The 13634-nt window shown below is 38.4% G+C and overlaps 1 long non-coding RNA gene across 4 annotated transcripts in view; it reads left to right on the top strand.

The window, feature by feature from the left end:
- The first annotated feature begins 1557 nt into the window (after window positions 1–1557).
- LOC128851309 (uncharacterized) overlaps window positions 1558–13634 on the top strand; it is a 62008-nt gene continuing 49931 nt past the window's right edge. For all 4 annotated transcript variants that reach the window (XR_008448641.1, XR_008448640.1, XR_008448639.1 and 1 more), the window contains exons 1-2: window positions 1558–1666; window positions 1759–1866. This is a non-coding gene — a long non-coding RNA (uncharacterized LOC128851309). The remainder of the gene's footprint in view (window positions 1667–1758; window positions 1867–13634) is intronic.

Raw genomic sequence — 13634 nt, forward strand, 5'->3', positions numbered from 1 at the left:
AACTACCAGTAATAAAGTTCACCATGTGGTAGCTCTGAGAGAGAGAGGCAGTTTCTTTGACTCTCTAAATGTGTAACCTGCAACATGGTGATGATGAGACATTTGGCATTTCCTTTTTACTAGAAACCCACCAGTTCCAACTTTTAACTCTCTGTCTTGCTGGGACTGAAACCTGAGCAAGTGAAATACAGTTCAGACCCCAAAAAAGCCTGCAGATGAGGGAGAGGCTTGATAGCTGGTCACACAATAGAAGAAATCTAGTTTTATTTCTAGTGAAAGAACTTTCTGAGAAACTGGATCTATAAAACTGCAGGGCACGATACAATGATAATAAATGCATAGAAGCTTTCATATTCATTAATTACACATATTACAAGATAGATATCAGCCAGAGTAGTCTTCTAAATTGGGATCAAGATTTTTTTTTTTAAGCAGCAGCTATTTTATTTATTTTTTTAAGCAGCAGCTATTTTAGCTAAAGATTCTCGGCTAAGAACTGTATTAGTATTTGATACAAAGTAAACAAGACCATTGTGTGAAGTGCACAACTCCTTAAAATTACCTTGCTCCAGTGTCCCAAGGTGGACATCAAAAAAACCAAACAAAGCAAGAAGTGACACTTTCTAAAGTCTTGTCCCAAACCAGACAATAAAATTAACTTTTAGAGATCATTTTCTCAGAAATTACTTGCAAACCTCCATTTAGTGTTCTGAAGCATCAATGATAAGTGGCAAGAAACTGCTGTTATTCCTGGCTTAGAAAGAAGAGACTCAGGGACAGAGAGTTTATGCAGTTTCTCCAGAGCTCACAAACTACCTGGGAATACAACTCCTCTCCTTAGTCTCAAGATCCTCTATCCTTTTTCCAGAAATGGGAGGTATTACTGTAATGACTGCATTGTTTTCCTTACAGTAGGGCATGAGTTTTCTCCCGCCGTATTTTCTTGATCTTGCACCTTTAATCTTTCCTGTCAAATCACTTCTTGTTGCTGTCGATGCAACAGTTAAAACCAAAAATGCATAAAGGAAAAGATATGCCACATGACAGGTATAAGAAGCAACAGATCTAATGATTTGAGCAAATATTAAAACATAGCTTACCTCCTACATATAACCTGGTTTTGCTGGTGATTTTCTGTTATGTTGCCCAGTGGTATTACATATTTTCCTACAAAACTACAAAAGTATACTTATTTTTTCCCTTTTGCTCTTATGACAGTAATTAGTCATGATTGACATTCTAGACACGTGCAGGGTGAAACACCCTGCATTTTCTTTTGACATTGCTTGAATATGGCTCAATGCTAAAAGAAAACATTTTCCATGCTTTTAATCTATATTTTTAAATTAATGTAATCCAAATGGCATTGCCATTCAATCGTTACAGTGAAATTAATCACCTGCTAATAGTACAGTGTGGGAATCTCTAAAATTTTCCCCCGCAGGTTTGATTTCAGCCCCTGAAGGTTCACTTGAGTTTAAATTCACTATTCACACAGGGACAGTTATTTTTACCTCTCACTCAGCTTCTCTTTCACATGCAAGCACACACACCACACACACGTGCTGCATCCCTCCCATTCTGTTGCACTTAAGTCCAGATTAACTCTGACCATTCCCACACGCAAGCAGAGAGCGACACAACACCACGGTGCCTAAGACCATAGGTGGGTCGTTTTCTTCAAGCCAATTTATTCACATTTGCAATGGTAAGATTGATTTTTATCCTGCATTTCTGAGTTTATTTAACTGATTTCAGAAACTGCCACAGAGGTGGGGGCAGAGATCGTCTTCAAGGTTGCTGTCATCTGGAATTTTATGTCCTTCATTTTCTTTCACTCTGTATGCCTGTCACATCGGCTTAACTGTGAGTAGTGTACTAGCCAGTACCTCTGGCATACTGTATATTAATAGAATATTGATATAGCCCAAATACTGTTGTGGGATTCATCATTTGGTAAATCCTCTGCCGTCTGCAGTTTTACAGAGCTGTTTAATTAGCAATTTTACAACCTCCTATTCTCTCATTAAATTAATTAATAATTAAGTTCAAATATAGGCATCTTTAATGTCATAATTATATTTCAGTTTTATGGTCACCAGAGTTTAGCTCATTAGGCAGGGTAGTCATAAACCACAGCTCTATTTAGGGGCTGAGGCACGGATGCACAGGTAGTCTGCTTCTAGGTGGTATTTTTATCTTTCTCACTTCTCCTCCTCCCACCCCGACTTTTCCAGCTCCCCTCACTGTTATTGCTCCCTGCTAGCACTGGCTTTTTTTTTTCCTGTGGCACCTCTTCTTCATCCGTATATAAAGTTTAAAAAATCCCTTACACCCACCCTTCTATACCCCCTCCCTGCTACTCTCTCTGGAGCAGAGCAGAGACGCTGGCCTGTGGTGGGTCCAGCTCTCTTGCAAGACTCTGGGACCACCACCTTCATCACTGAGCCCCCAGGAGTGGCAAATCCTCTGTAGCATCATATCGGTGACATTGTACTCCTGTTTGACTGTGTGATTTACCAAGGCATGGGACTTAGTAATGGCATTTCACACAGTATGATATGTTGTGCATTGTTTTATATGTAATGGATTTATTTCAGTCATTATCACTGATTAAACCAGCTTAGTTAAAAAGGCAAAGCAAAACTTGGCTTTGAAATTGTTCTTATTTAATTTTGTTTGCGCTCACATAACCCAGGACAGCACTAATTATCTCTTTAGTGTAGCTCATATTTCTAATGTAATTCATATGTAAATTGTAATTTTATTCATATGGGAATGTTTGTGTTCCTTGCATATTCTCAGTAAAGAGCACAAACAGTGAATTAAAACTGTTTGGAAATGAAACAGCGAATTAAAACCGTTTGGAAATGAAAACTTTATGTTTCCTTTTTTTGAACTGTCTTTGATTTGTTTTGGCTTGTTGTTTCTCTAATGAATCGTGATTCAATTGGATGACTAAGGCAAAAGTATTCAGCCTTCTCACTTCATAGTTAGGCACCTTACTCAGTGGCCTGCTTTTGCTTCTGAATTTTGAAAGAGGAGGGGAGCTCTTGAAAAAAGCTCCCCTTGAAAAAGCTCTTGAAAAAGAGGGGAATCTTTGAAAAAAATCATAATACAATGACTATTATTAATCACAAACAATTGTAGGACACATTTGTATGACTACAGCACCTGAGGACACAGCATGGTACTATTTGTGCCACTTTGCACTGAAACAGAACTGCAAGAGAGCACAACGCCTTAGGAGTGTTATTTCTGGTTCAGTGTATCTGATAACGTTAGATTAAAATTTTAAGCCTAACCCAAATTTTCCATCCAATAACCTTTACATTTTTATTGCTTTTTAAAACCATCAAACTGCTTAACGCAATGTTAGTGTCAGCTCTAAAAACTACCTCTGCACATAGAAAAGCGCTCTTCTGACAAGGCAAGTCAAAACTTATTTGTATAAGTAAAAGTTGTTCCTGGACTGCTGAATTTTCAGGATAGGTTTGCTTTCTGTCCATGGGAATAATGCTTTGGTACACTCCAACACAAAAAGCAGAACTAAGAGTACCGGTAAACACGACAAGCTGAGTGTCACTGGGAGAGTGAGTTTGAAAGCACACAAAGTTTTTTGTAGCAGGGACCCAGGTGCTATCAGCTAGTGTAGCAGACAGGATGAAGCAAAAGACCTGAAGGGAAAAAGGAAGCGTAAAAAGTTGAAATGAAAGAGTAATTAAACCTTAAGAGCCAGCAGGTTACTGAACGGTCTCAGCTATAATTTTCTATGCTTCACGTTTCTTAGGAAGAATTGCACCCACAACATTAGGGAGAGAATAAGTGTCTAGTTTTTCACCCTGACAAAATGGGTCTTTGCTCAGCCCTTGCCAAATGAAGCCACCTGTGCTGTAAGGACTGAATCCGGGCCCAGAGTCACTACTTTACCTGGACGAACAGTGACTTGACCTGCCACTGGTCACATAGGAACATATGTAAGGTGCTGTGCTCTCCCAGGTTTGGAGCCACCTCACTGTGTGGGCATGGTGCAGGGGACTCATGGCACAATGATCCTGGAAGCCTCTTCCCATGGGTAATTGCTGGTCAGGCTGGTATAAAAAGCCCTCAGAGGAAAAGTCCGTACTCCCTGCCATCCTCTCTGTTGCTCCTTGGTATTCCTGTGACCAGAAGAGACATAGGGCTTTGAGGACTGATATTTCTGTATTATCCCCTGCCACCATAATGCTGAGCTTCAGGACAGGTTCCCCCACTCATTGGTGGGAAAGGTTGCACATGCCAAGCAAAGAGGCAAAGGATTCATAGCTGTGAACAGGCACACCTGCTTCCCATCATCCCTCTGCCAAACTCCCCATCCCCAAAAAGTGCTCTCTTACAACAATCCAATCTTTGGAAGGACCCTTTGGGGCCTTCTGCAAAGCTAACCTGGGGGAGACACAGTGAAAAAGTGCTACTTAGTGGACCTGAGCAGAGGATGGAAAAAGTGGGCAAGTGGGGCAGCTGGTGAGGTTTGGCTGTTATCACACATCCTCCCTGCAGCCACGTATCCTCCAGTGAGGGACACTGCCACATCTGGGGTACATGATTGAAACATGCATACACATACACCCACTCCTCATGATGACACAAGAGCTGTCCAAAACTATTTTCAATAATTGATTTGCTGTTTAATTGAACATCAAGACTGACTAACATAGCTCATTACTTTACTCATTAGTTAATTATCGAAGAAAGTAGGACAAGTCAATAAGATGGAAGGCTGTAAATTCCAATACTAATTAGCACCATTTCCTCAGAGACATATTTAAGGGCAGATTGGCTACCCGAATATCCCTGGACCTTGTAGATGAAGGGAAAGGGTAGATTTACCATAAATCTAGATTAGCGGCAAACAAGGCTCATCATCACTGAGTAGTCAAGTACAAAGGTGCTGATCTACTGCCAGGCACCCTGTTTGAACTGGAACATCGGAATGCAAGCACAGAAATTCCTATTTTTAAAAGAAAGGTGGGAGGGAGGAGGGAGGGAAGGAGCACTTGCACACCAGAAAGGATCCATATTATAAAATAAATTATGCAAACTGAACTACTTCAGCAGAGCACATTTGTTTTCCTAAGCTCTCTCTTTTCCAATCTCTCCCACATGCACTCACTTAATGCTCTTATTTTGTCAGTCCAAATCTTAGACAAAACATCGTATGTCCCTTATGGAGTAGGCACATTTTTAATGCATAGATTCTAATTTATATCTCTTATTTTGTGGTTTGTTTTTTGTTTTTTAATATAAACTATTCTAGTAATGTAAATTATATTCTCCTGTTATTATTATTTTAAATTAAAGATAATACAAAAAATAAGTTTGAAATACCAGAGGCAGAATTTAATGGGTCCAACAGAGCTTTAATTGAGCAAAAAAGTGATTTAAAACAAATAAAGACTCAAAGAAGGTTGAGAGAAAAAGAAGCAAGAGGAGTGTATATGTGTGTGTATGCATGTTTGTGTATATATTTTATGTATGTGTGTATATATATATACTTAAATAAGTGTATGTATGTAAAAAATTAAATGCAGACACATACATACATACTGAAATATGCCTATATAAGGTTCTTGTTGGTCAGTAGGAAGAAATCAGGAAATTCCTCGAGTTCTGCAGTTTTAAAGCCCCCAGGTCTTAGTGGCTGCCTTTCAAAACTCAAGACGAAAGGACTCAGACTATGAAAGGGTTCTGTTGATATACTGGTACACTGTTGAACAGTCCCTCTAAAGTAATAAAAAACAACTTGCCATCATTAAGAGATCAGGACAAATATGTTATTTTAAATTCCATTTATTTGGAGGCACATCTTCTCAGTATTCTTCTCAATAAATACTCACTTTTGAAAAACTGATTTCCAAATGGTGAGTGAAAATGGAGATCAAAAGCAGTACCTGAGCTCAACTTAAGTGAAGAAATCACCCTAAGAATAGCTCTCAGTCTTGAGCTTTAAATATTTAACAATTCTAAAAATATACTAATAGATTAATGAAAAAAAATGCTAATAAATCTCTATTACTTGACTTACTATATTTTGTGCCTGCAGTTCTGATTATACAGCCAAAAGCTGTGATTTATTTTCAAATGTTTTAAAAAAAGTACCTTGCCAAAGCGTTCTAAAGATTACATGGATTTTTTTAATCAGCAGTTTTGGGAATCTGGCCTCTGGTGCTAATAATGCAAGACTGAAATATAGGGCAGAAGGGAGAAATGTCATTGTTTTGCTTAATAGAAAGCTCCTGGTAGAAATAATGCTAGGAAAAATCTCTAATGATTTTACTAAAACTTGGGGAAAACAAAAAGTGATACTTTATTATCCGTGTTCGTCTCATTTCAGACAGTGACTCGTACTCTTGGATTCTGAGATTTATTTTTTTTAATGGTTCTGATTAGGTCAAGCTAGACCCCTAGCTGCGATTGAAACCTTGACCATGGCTAGAGCACCTGGGGAAAAGCTGCCAAACTGAACAGTCAGCATGCTCAGCCTACAAGGGCTTAATCTATGCGCTTCATACGGAAATAGGAGAATGGCTGGGAGAAAACCCATCCTCAAGCTTTGACTCGCACTTTGGGTTAACATATGCAATGATGACATTTCATCATACATAATGTAATGTATGCACATAATATGAGGTAATTCTCACTGTGTCTGTTATCAAACACTCCAACATTGGAGGCAGAAGTTGATTACTGAGTGTGATACCTAGAGTACTCGATGCCAGCTGATGTAAAACACACAGACTGGAAGTGCTCTGGTGAATCTGCAGTGGTCTTTTTTTCAAGATGGAGCCCCCAGGCTCCTGCAGCCTTTAATAAGCTGTAACTGGAGTGAAGCTGTCAGCTCCTGCTTGTATTCTGTCAGCTTCAGTACCACTTAGAGCATCCCTGACAAATGTACAGTGCACATTTAACAGTCAATCTGTGAGCAAGTTTTTTATTTGGGAAGGAACTTTCTAAGATTCCACTTTCTACAATGGAAAACTTGTAAATTATTATGAAGGAGAATGGAGCAAAACATCCTTCAATCCCACTCCTTTGTTCTATGGAGAAACCCAAATGTTTTTTTTTTCCTCTTTAGCAGCATGATGGATTGACTTAGTCCAAGGTGAAATCCCAGGCAATGCAAGACAGAACAAGGGCTATCTTATGACAGTGACACCTCTCCTCTGTCAGCCAAACTGTGCTAGCTCTATCATGAATTGCAGCAGCCTGCGATTACCAGTAGTATTGTCATACAAATTATTCAAACAGAAATATTTGTTCAGCTCTAGTGTGTTCATAATTTTCCCATTAAGGATTCAAATTTAAAGATCTTTGCCAGCTGCACAAACTTTCCTAAATACCTTTCCCTCACACACCTCCCTCTGGTGTTCCTTCAACATCATACAGGTGTTGCCTGGGACAAGTGACTTTGAGCAAAGCTGTTCCTATATTTTTTAAAATAAGAAATATATTTCAAAATAACACAATCCCTCTTTCACACTCAGGAATTCTTTCTTATATGTAAATTATTTGAAAACTGTTTCCTTATCCATTTCCTTCCATATGCATTTGTTTTTAGTGGGCAGTTTAAGAGCTAAGCTTATTATTTGCTAATTTAAGTCCTTCCTCCTCCCCTTGGGAGTTTAAAAATTCTAATATTATTCTTCGCAGAGCTCACTCCTACAATATCCCTGCTGTAAATGCAGCTGAATCTTATCTAATAGTGACAAAAATAAGGCCATGGCTTGTCTGAGCAGACTGGAAGGATGTAAGAAGAAGGAACAGGCACAGATTCTTCTCAAGTCAAAGCAGTCTGTAACATTCAGTTTCCCCACAGTCCCCAGGCTAACATCATTGCAAGAGGGAAATTATTGTAACATTACAACACTGAGCTTCAATGACCACACTGACCCCTGGGGACTTTGCCATTTGCCATCTCACAATATGGACAATTCCCTGAATAGGCTCCTTCCCTAACCCCATTAAAAACACAGCTTTCCCAAGGAGAGGACAGAAACTTCCTTGAGGTCATTCTAAGAGTTAGAATCCTCAGAAGACAGTATTTTGAGCCATTTCTGTAAAATGGGAATGAAAACACCTCTGGTCTCCTAAAAGTGCCACATAAAGATTATGACAATCTCATCCAGACAGAAATTAGGAAATTAATTCTAAATTAATTAGAAATTAAACATTGGAGTAATTAATATTTATAAGGCACCAATGTGTATTTATTACTACTTGTATTACTTTTGTTGGTGTTACTTTTACTATTTTAATTGGGTTTTTTATCACTTGGAAGCCCTGTAACAGATGAGATCACTGTTGCCCCAGCCAAACAAATCAAGGTCCCGTCTCCAAAGGGTTAAGGAGCAATGACTACATTTATAGACACAGTTCAGGTTCCACTAATAGGAAGAGCTGCCTAGTGAAATCTGAAAAATTAAATTCATATTGATTTCAGTGGGAGTTAGATGCCTAACATACATTGAAATCCAGGCCTGGATTAAGCTATTGCAGCTAGTGTCAAAGAACATTTACTGGCAGACTCAGGAAAATGAAGCATGAGCCACATCTTTAACAAAAAAGCAGCAGTGACAACCTTTTGTAGACATTAGTGTGGGATCCTTTTCAATTGTATTTAAAAAGAGACAGTTTCACACCAGAAAGTTTCACTAGATCTACTCATCTTGCAGAAGTCCAATGAATGAGCAGAGTGGCAAAAAAAGTGAAAGTGAAGCTACCCATCTCCATTACACATTAATTAAAAGACAGATAAATGAGGAAAGAGATAAATATTTGTGCATACATTTGAAAACCCCTTCTTTCTTGAAGATAACATTCATCACATTCTCACTGCCTCTCACAGTCAATTCTTTCCTTCAATTAACTAATATGTCAATTTGTTCCTTCCCCCATCAGAAAACTCCCTTTCTCAGCAAAAAATGCGTTGCTTCACTATCAGATCAATTCACCCTTCCTCCTCACTGCTCAATCAATAAACTCCTCCTCTACATCTGTTTAACAAGAAGCAGGTCAGTAGAAAGAAATCTGCCTAGGAAGTTTCTCTGTTTTTATTTGGGGTACTATGCATGTATGAGTGGTGCAAAATTTCACTATACAAAAACAGAGAATTAAGGATACAATGATGGACTGCACCATTTTTAAACAATATACAGATTGTACAAACCACTGCGTTCCACTGAACTATTCTGATTTAGTTTGGTAAAAATAACAAGAAGCGTTCATATACAAAGCTCTAGATATCCTTAGACTGTAAATGGAGACAGCTATGCAGAAAGAAAAAAAAAAGTTGAATTCAAATAAAAAGTGACTGTAAGCCAGGGCCTTTTCTTTTAACTTCATTAGAAACTATCAATAAAGTTCAGTGCGTTGAAGAAGCCTTTGCAAATAATGAAATGTAATGAAATATGGTATTAAAAAACCCACAAGCTTATTCAAGAAGTTACACCTTCTATGCAAAACATATACACAGATACAAACCCAGAGACTCCTTCTGAATGGGCAGGCATCTAGCCCTGCTTGAAATACAATTGCTATGTAACTAGACAAAGTGGCAATGCTTAGAGGGTTAGGACATGAAGTGGAAAATCTGAGGAGCTTATATTGTTTAAAATAATTGCCCAAATTACAAAAAAAAGGCAAGGAGCTGATTTCTGCCACAAACTTTAAGCAAACTATAATAAGCACTCCATCTGGTGATTATGCAATAAACTCCCTAAAATTATATTTTTGACATTTTATCCACCTTTTAGTAAAGACTTGAAAGATGAAATACTGAAAGCAACAGGTCTTCACTTAATTCTTTTAAAACATTCTGCTATTTTTTTTTTTACTTTGAGGTTCTTTCCTTTCATTTCAATTGATTGCACTCTGCAGCAGTAAGACTGAACAAAGGGGTAAATTTTAAACTTCAAACTGTTTATCAAACTAAAAGTGAAAGCTACACCTTTTTCTCTGTAATCTCTCAAGATTATTATTTTTGTAACTAGGGCATTGTTTGAATATTTATAAATAATAATCCATGGAATACTAATGAGTTTTCCATTCTCATTTGGCAATGTGTTTCTTTATCTGTTTTCCTGTTAATGGATCATCTCAATGTAGTAGTCCAAGTTAGTCTTGGGCAAAAACTTTCAGATGAATATTTTATTTAAGGAAGAATGCAAGTAGGAGCCAAGCCAAATTGTTCATAAACTTTGACTGAATTTTTTTAGTAGGTCATCTGAAAATAGGAAAAAAGAAATTCACAGAAGTCAGACTGCCCCTTTCCCCTCATCTCAAAACCATGTTTTCAGTGTTTGTCTCAAACAGATTCTTTTCTGCTTTAGAGAGAACCAGGTCTTTGTTTAACCCACGTAAATACTTCCTGAGCAACTGCAAATTTAGCACCAAAATCTCCCTAAAAACATCCAGGGATTTGTAGTCTCCTTTGGGAGCCCAGCTGTCTTTGAGTGCCTTGCAGCTGGGCACATCGCTTTTGTCACAGAGTTCCTTCTGTAAATGAACCTTCCTGCAAGGATGCTGCATCCTAATTTAGGTATTGGCAGTACCATTGTGATAAGGTGGGACATCGCACAGTACCTCCAGTTTAACTCTCTGCAGCATAAAAGAGACAGAGGTCGGGGTTATAAAAGATGCTACAAGATATACAAACATTAGAAGCCTTTTCAACTGGAAAGTTAAAATAAAATACAGCTTCTCTGAGACAGCTTAAATCTATATGTATAACATGTGTATATATCATTATGTATATAACGTGTATGTAGATATTTTGTATTATACATTTCATGCTGTGAACAAGTGTACAGGCATTGCTGATGATTCTTGTTGTTGCTTCTGTTGAGGCCATTCCACAGAAGCCGAGAGTTTGACAATCAGCACTGTTTATCAGTTTATCCCTGATTTTTTAGGCATAGGAGACAGACATTTTTAAGACTGAAAACTCTGACGAAGGTAGCAGTGTGATCACTCCAGTCTGACCTTCCGTAACATAGACATGCATTTGTTTTGAATCACAGCTGATTATATGTGCCTTAAGATGCCAGCACGGGGAAATAATCTCTCCTTACTCTGTTGAGCTGCCCTAGGCTGGATAAACACAGTTTTCACAGTGCTTGCCCACGACTGTAAGAGCTGCATGATGGGCAGAGGGTAGAACTAGTCTGTGTGCAAGATTATGGTAGGGAGAGAAGACTGCAGGACATAGACTGTGCCTTCCACACTCTTTGTGATCATCATTCGATGGGTCCCCCCTAGCCTGGGATGAGATAAAAAGCAGAGGATAAGAGGTCTTTTTTTGTCCAAGAAATTTACTTTCATATTGTGTGGCGGCAGGGAACAATACTCATACATCACTTGATCAGAAAGACATTTTCACGCTTTTGTCTATGAAATCCTTATTTTTGTTAACCAAAGGGTTTATGCCTTCACTGTCCTTCCTCTCCACCCCTTCTCTTTCAGCTGCTGGCGGTGGAGAAGGGGTTGAGGCAGTCCGCTTCTAGCCCAGGGGAGGAGGTGGCAGAAGGCTGGCCTTATTTACCTTAGCCATTTCCCCATGTAATCTGGGTAATCATGTGGCTAATTCACAACAGAGAGGAGCCCCCCACGCTATGATTCACAATCCCAATCCATTCATATTTCATACAATAGGGTATTTAAGTCATCCCATGCCTTGCCACGGCAATTGCACTCCCTTTGTTCTGATGTTTTGGGCAGGGGTCTCCTGTCCTACCCTCTCTTTCACACCGGCATATGTCCTAGCTCTTGCTTGCTGCAGCTGGACAAGGGCTGTTGTTTTTGGTTTGTTCTTCAAAACCAATGAATCGATTATGGCAGTGTGAAATGTGGGTTTAAACAGTCCCCACATGTATGCATATATTAGCCATTTGCTACACTACAACTTCACAGCAAGGTGACCAAGGAAGCAACAGTGTTTGTGCTCTTCCATTTTGAATGGGCAATCTGTTGAGCACAAAAAGAAATAATAAATAACAGACTGACTGCACATATTGTTTAAAAAAATGGCTCGCCATGCCATATCAAAGTGAAATTAAAGTTCCTCACCCCCAATTTATTGCAGGCACAAAGAAAGATCAAAACCTGTTCTGTAACAGAAAATTAAAGGGTTGACATGGATGGATATTGACTATTAAATTCAGACAACATTCCTGCAACAGAGATTGCTATTGCATATTCATCTTTACTTGCTGCCCCTCTCGTATTCAGGATGTACATAACTAACCAGCCTTATAGAAGTGACAGGATCTGACCTCATCTTTGTATAAATCAGAGGCAAAAAGCCTACAGTAAACAGCTGCAGTTTAGGATTTACCGCTCACAGGCTGTGTTGATCTGTGGATCAGAATCAGCACAGGGGTATTGCCTTCATCTGCTATTCTAGGCCATTAGCTCTCTTCCAGCCCAGACTGTTAATGACTAAAGGTAAACTCTCTCCAAAATCTCTTTCCTAGCTTGTGCACAACAAACATTGTAGCTCTGTTTCTGTCCCGAAGTGTAAAGAAATTACACACCACAGTGACTCCCTCAAAAGTAATAATACGACACAAGGTTAAGGTCTTGAACAGAAAAGCCTTTTTTGTTTTTAAGAATGTAAATGCATTATAATGTAAAACAAATAACTAGAAGATCTCTTTAATGACAAGCTAGAAAATATCATTAATTCCTGGTTTAAGTTCATACTACTCCACAGACATATTGCTGGTGCTGAAACAAGCCACTTGTGACTTCTGTCTTAGAAATGCTTGAGCCATGTTCTTTGGCATGAATTCAGGATTTGGAAGTTCACACCTGTGCTATATATTACAAGCAATTTTCATTTTTACTTCTAAAATTGGGGAAAAAAGTTTTGAGTCTCAGTCTTAAGAGCCAATTTTCCACAGAAAGCTAAGTGTTCTATGAAGTGTTAATTAATTAACACACACAATATTTCACGGATTTATAAATAGTACTGTATTGTATAAAGTAGGCAAAAGGAAAAATGTGTACAGGATGCTCACCTAGCTATTTGAGTGCCAGAATCAAGGAGATTCAAAATCTTAAGGAGAGCAGAGGACACAACACAGATGTATTTAAAGTTTCGCTTTGTTGATCAAAGAAGTTAAAATATCGTTTCAAAATCCAAATTTTAATGTTAGTACTTTGAAGACCCTACTTTTTTCTTTTATTACTTCTCAAAATTACCGAACTACAAGAACAAATAAAGCTTCTCAAGTCTAATATTACAGGGCAGACTCTAACACTTTCATATAGGAGTAAATTATCTATCTATCTGTAAGTCTCCAACTGAATTAAAGCAGATTTTGTAGAATTTATACTACTTTAAAATGATCCTAATACAGCTAAAATTGCAAATGGTTGCCTCTCCCAGCACCCAAATGTCAGGGGTGCAGCTACGGCAATATAAACGTGCTAATCCCAGAACGATGTATTCCCATATCTCCCTGTATCAAATCATTCTAAAGGGTTTTCAATATACAAGTTAATTAGCTACATTGAAGCAGCAGAGTAACATCTAATGAAGACCGGGGCTTAAAATACCAGAAGTGGCCTTTTATACCCTTTCCCCTCTCTCTTTA

This window comes from Cuculus canorus, chromosome 2, assembly GCF_017976375.1.
Source record: "Cuculus canorus isolate bCucCan1 chromosome 2, bCucCan1.pri, whole genome shotgun sequence".
NCBI classification, from domain to species: Eukaryota; Metazoa; Chordata; class Aves; order Cuculiformes; family Cuculidae; genus Cuculus; species Cuculus canorus.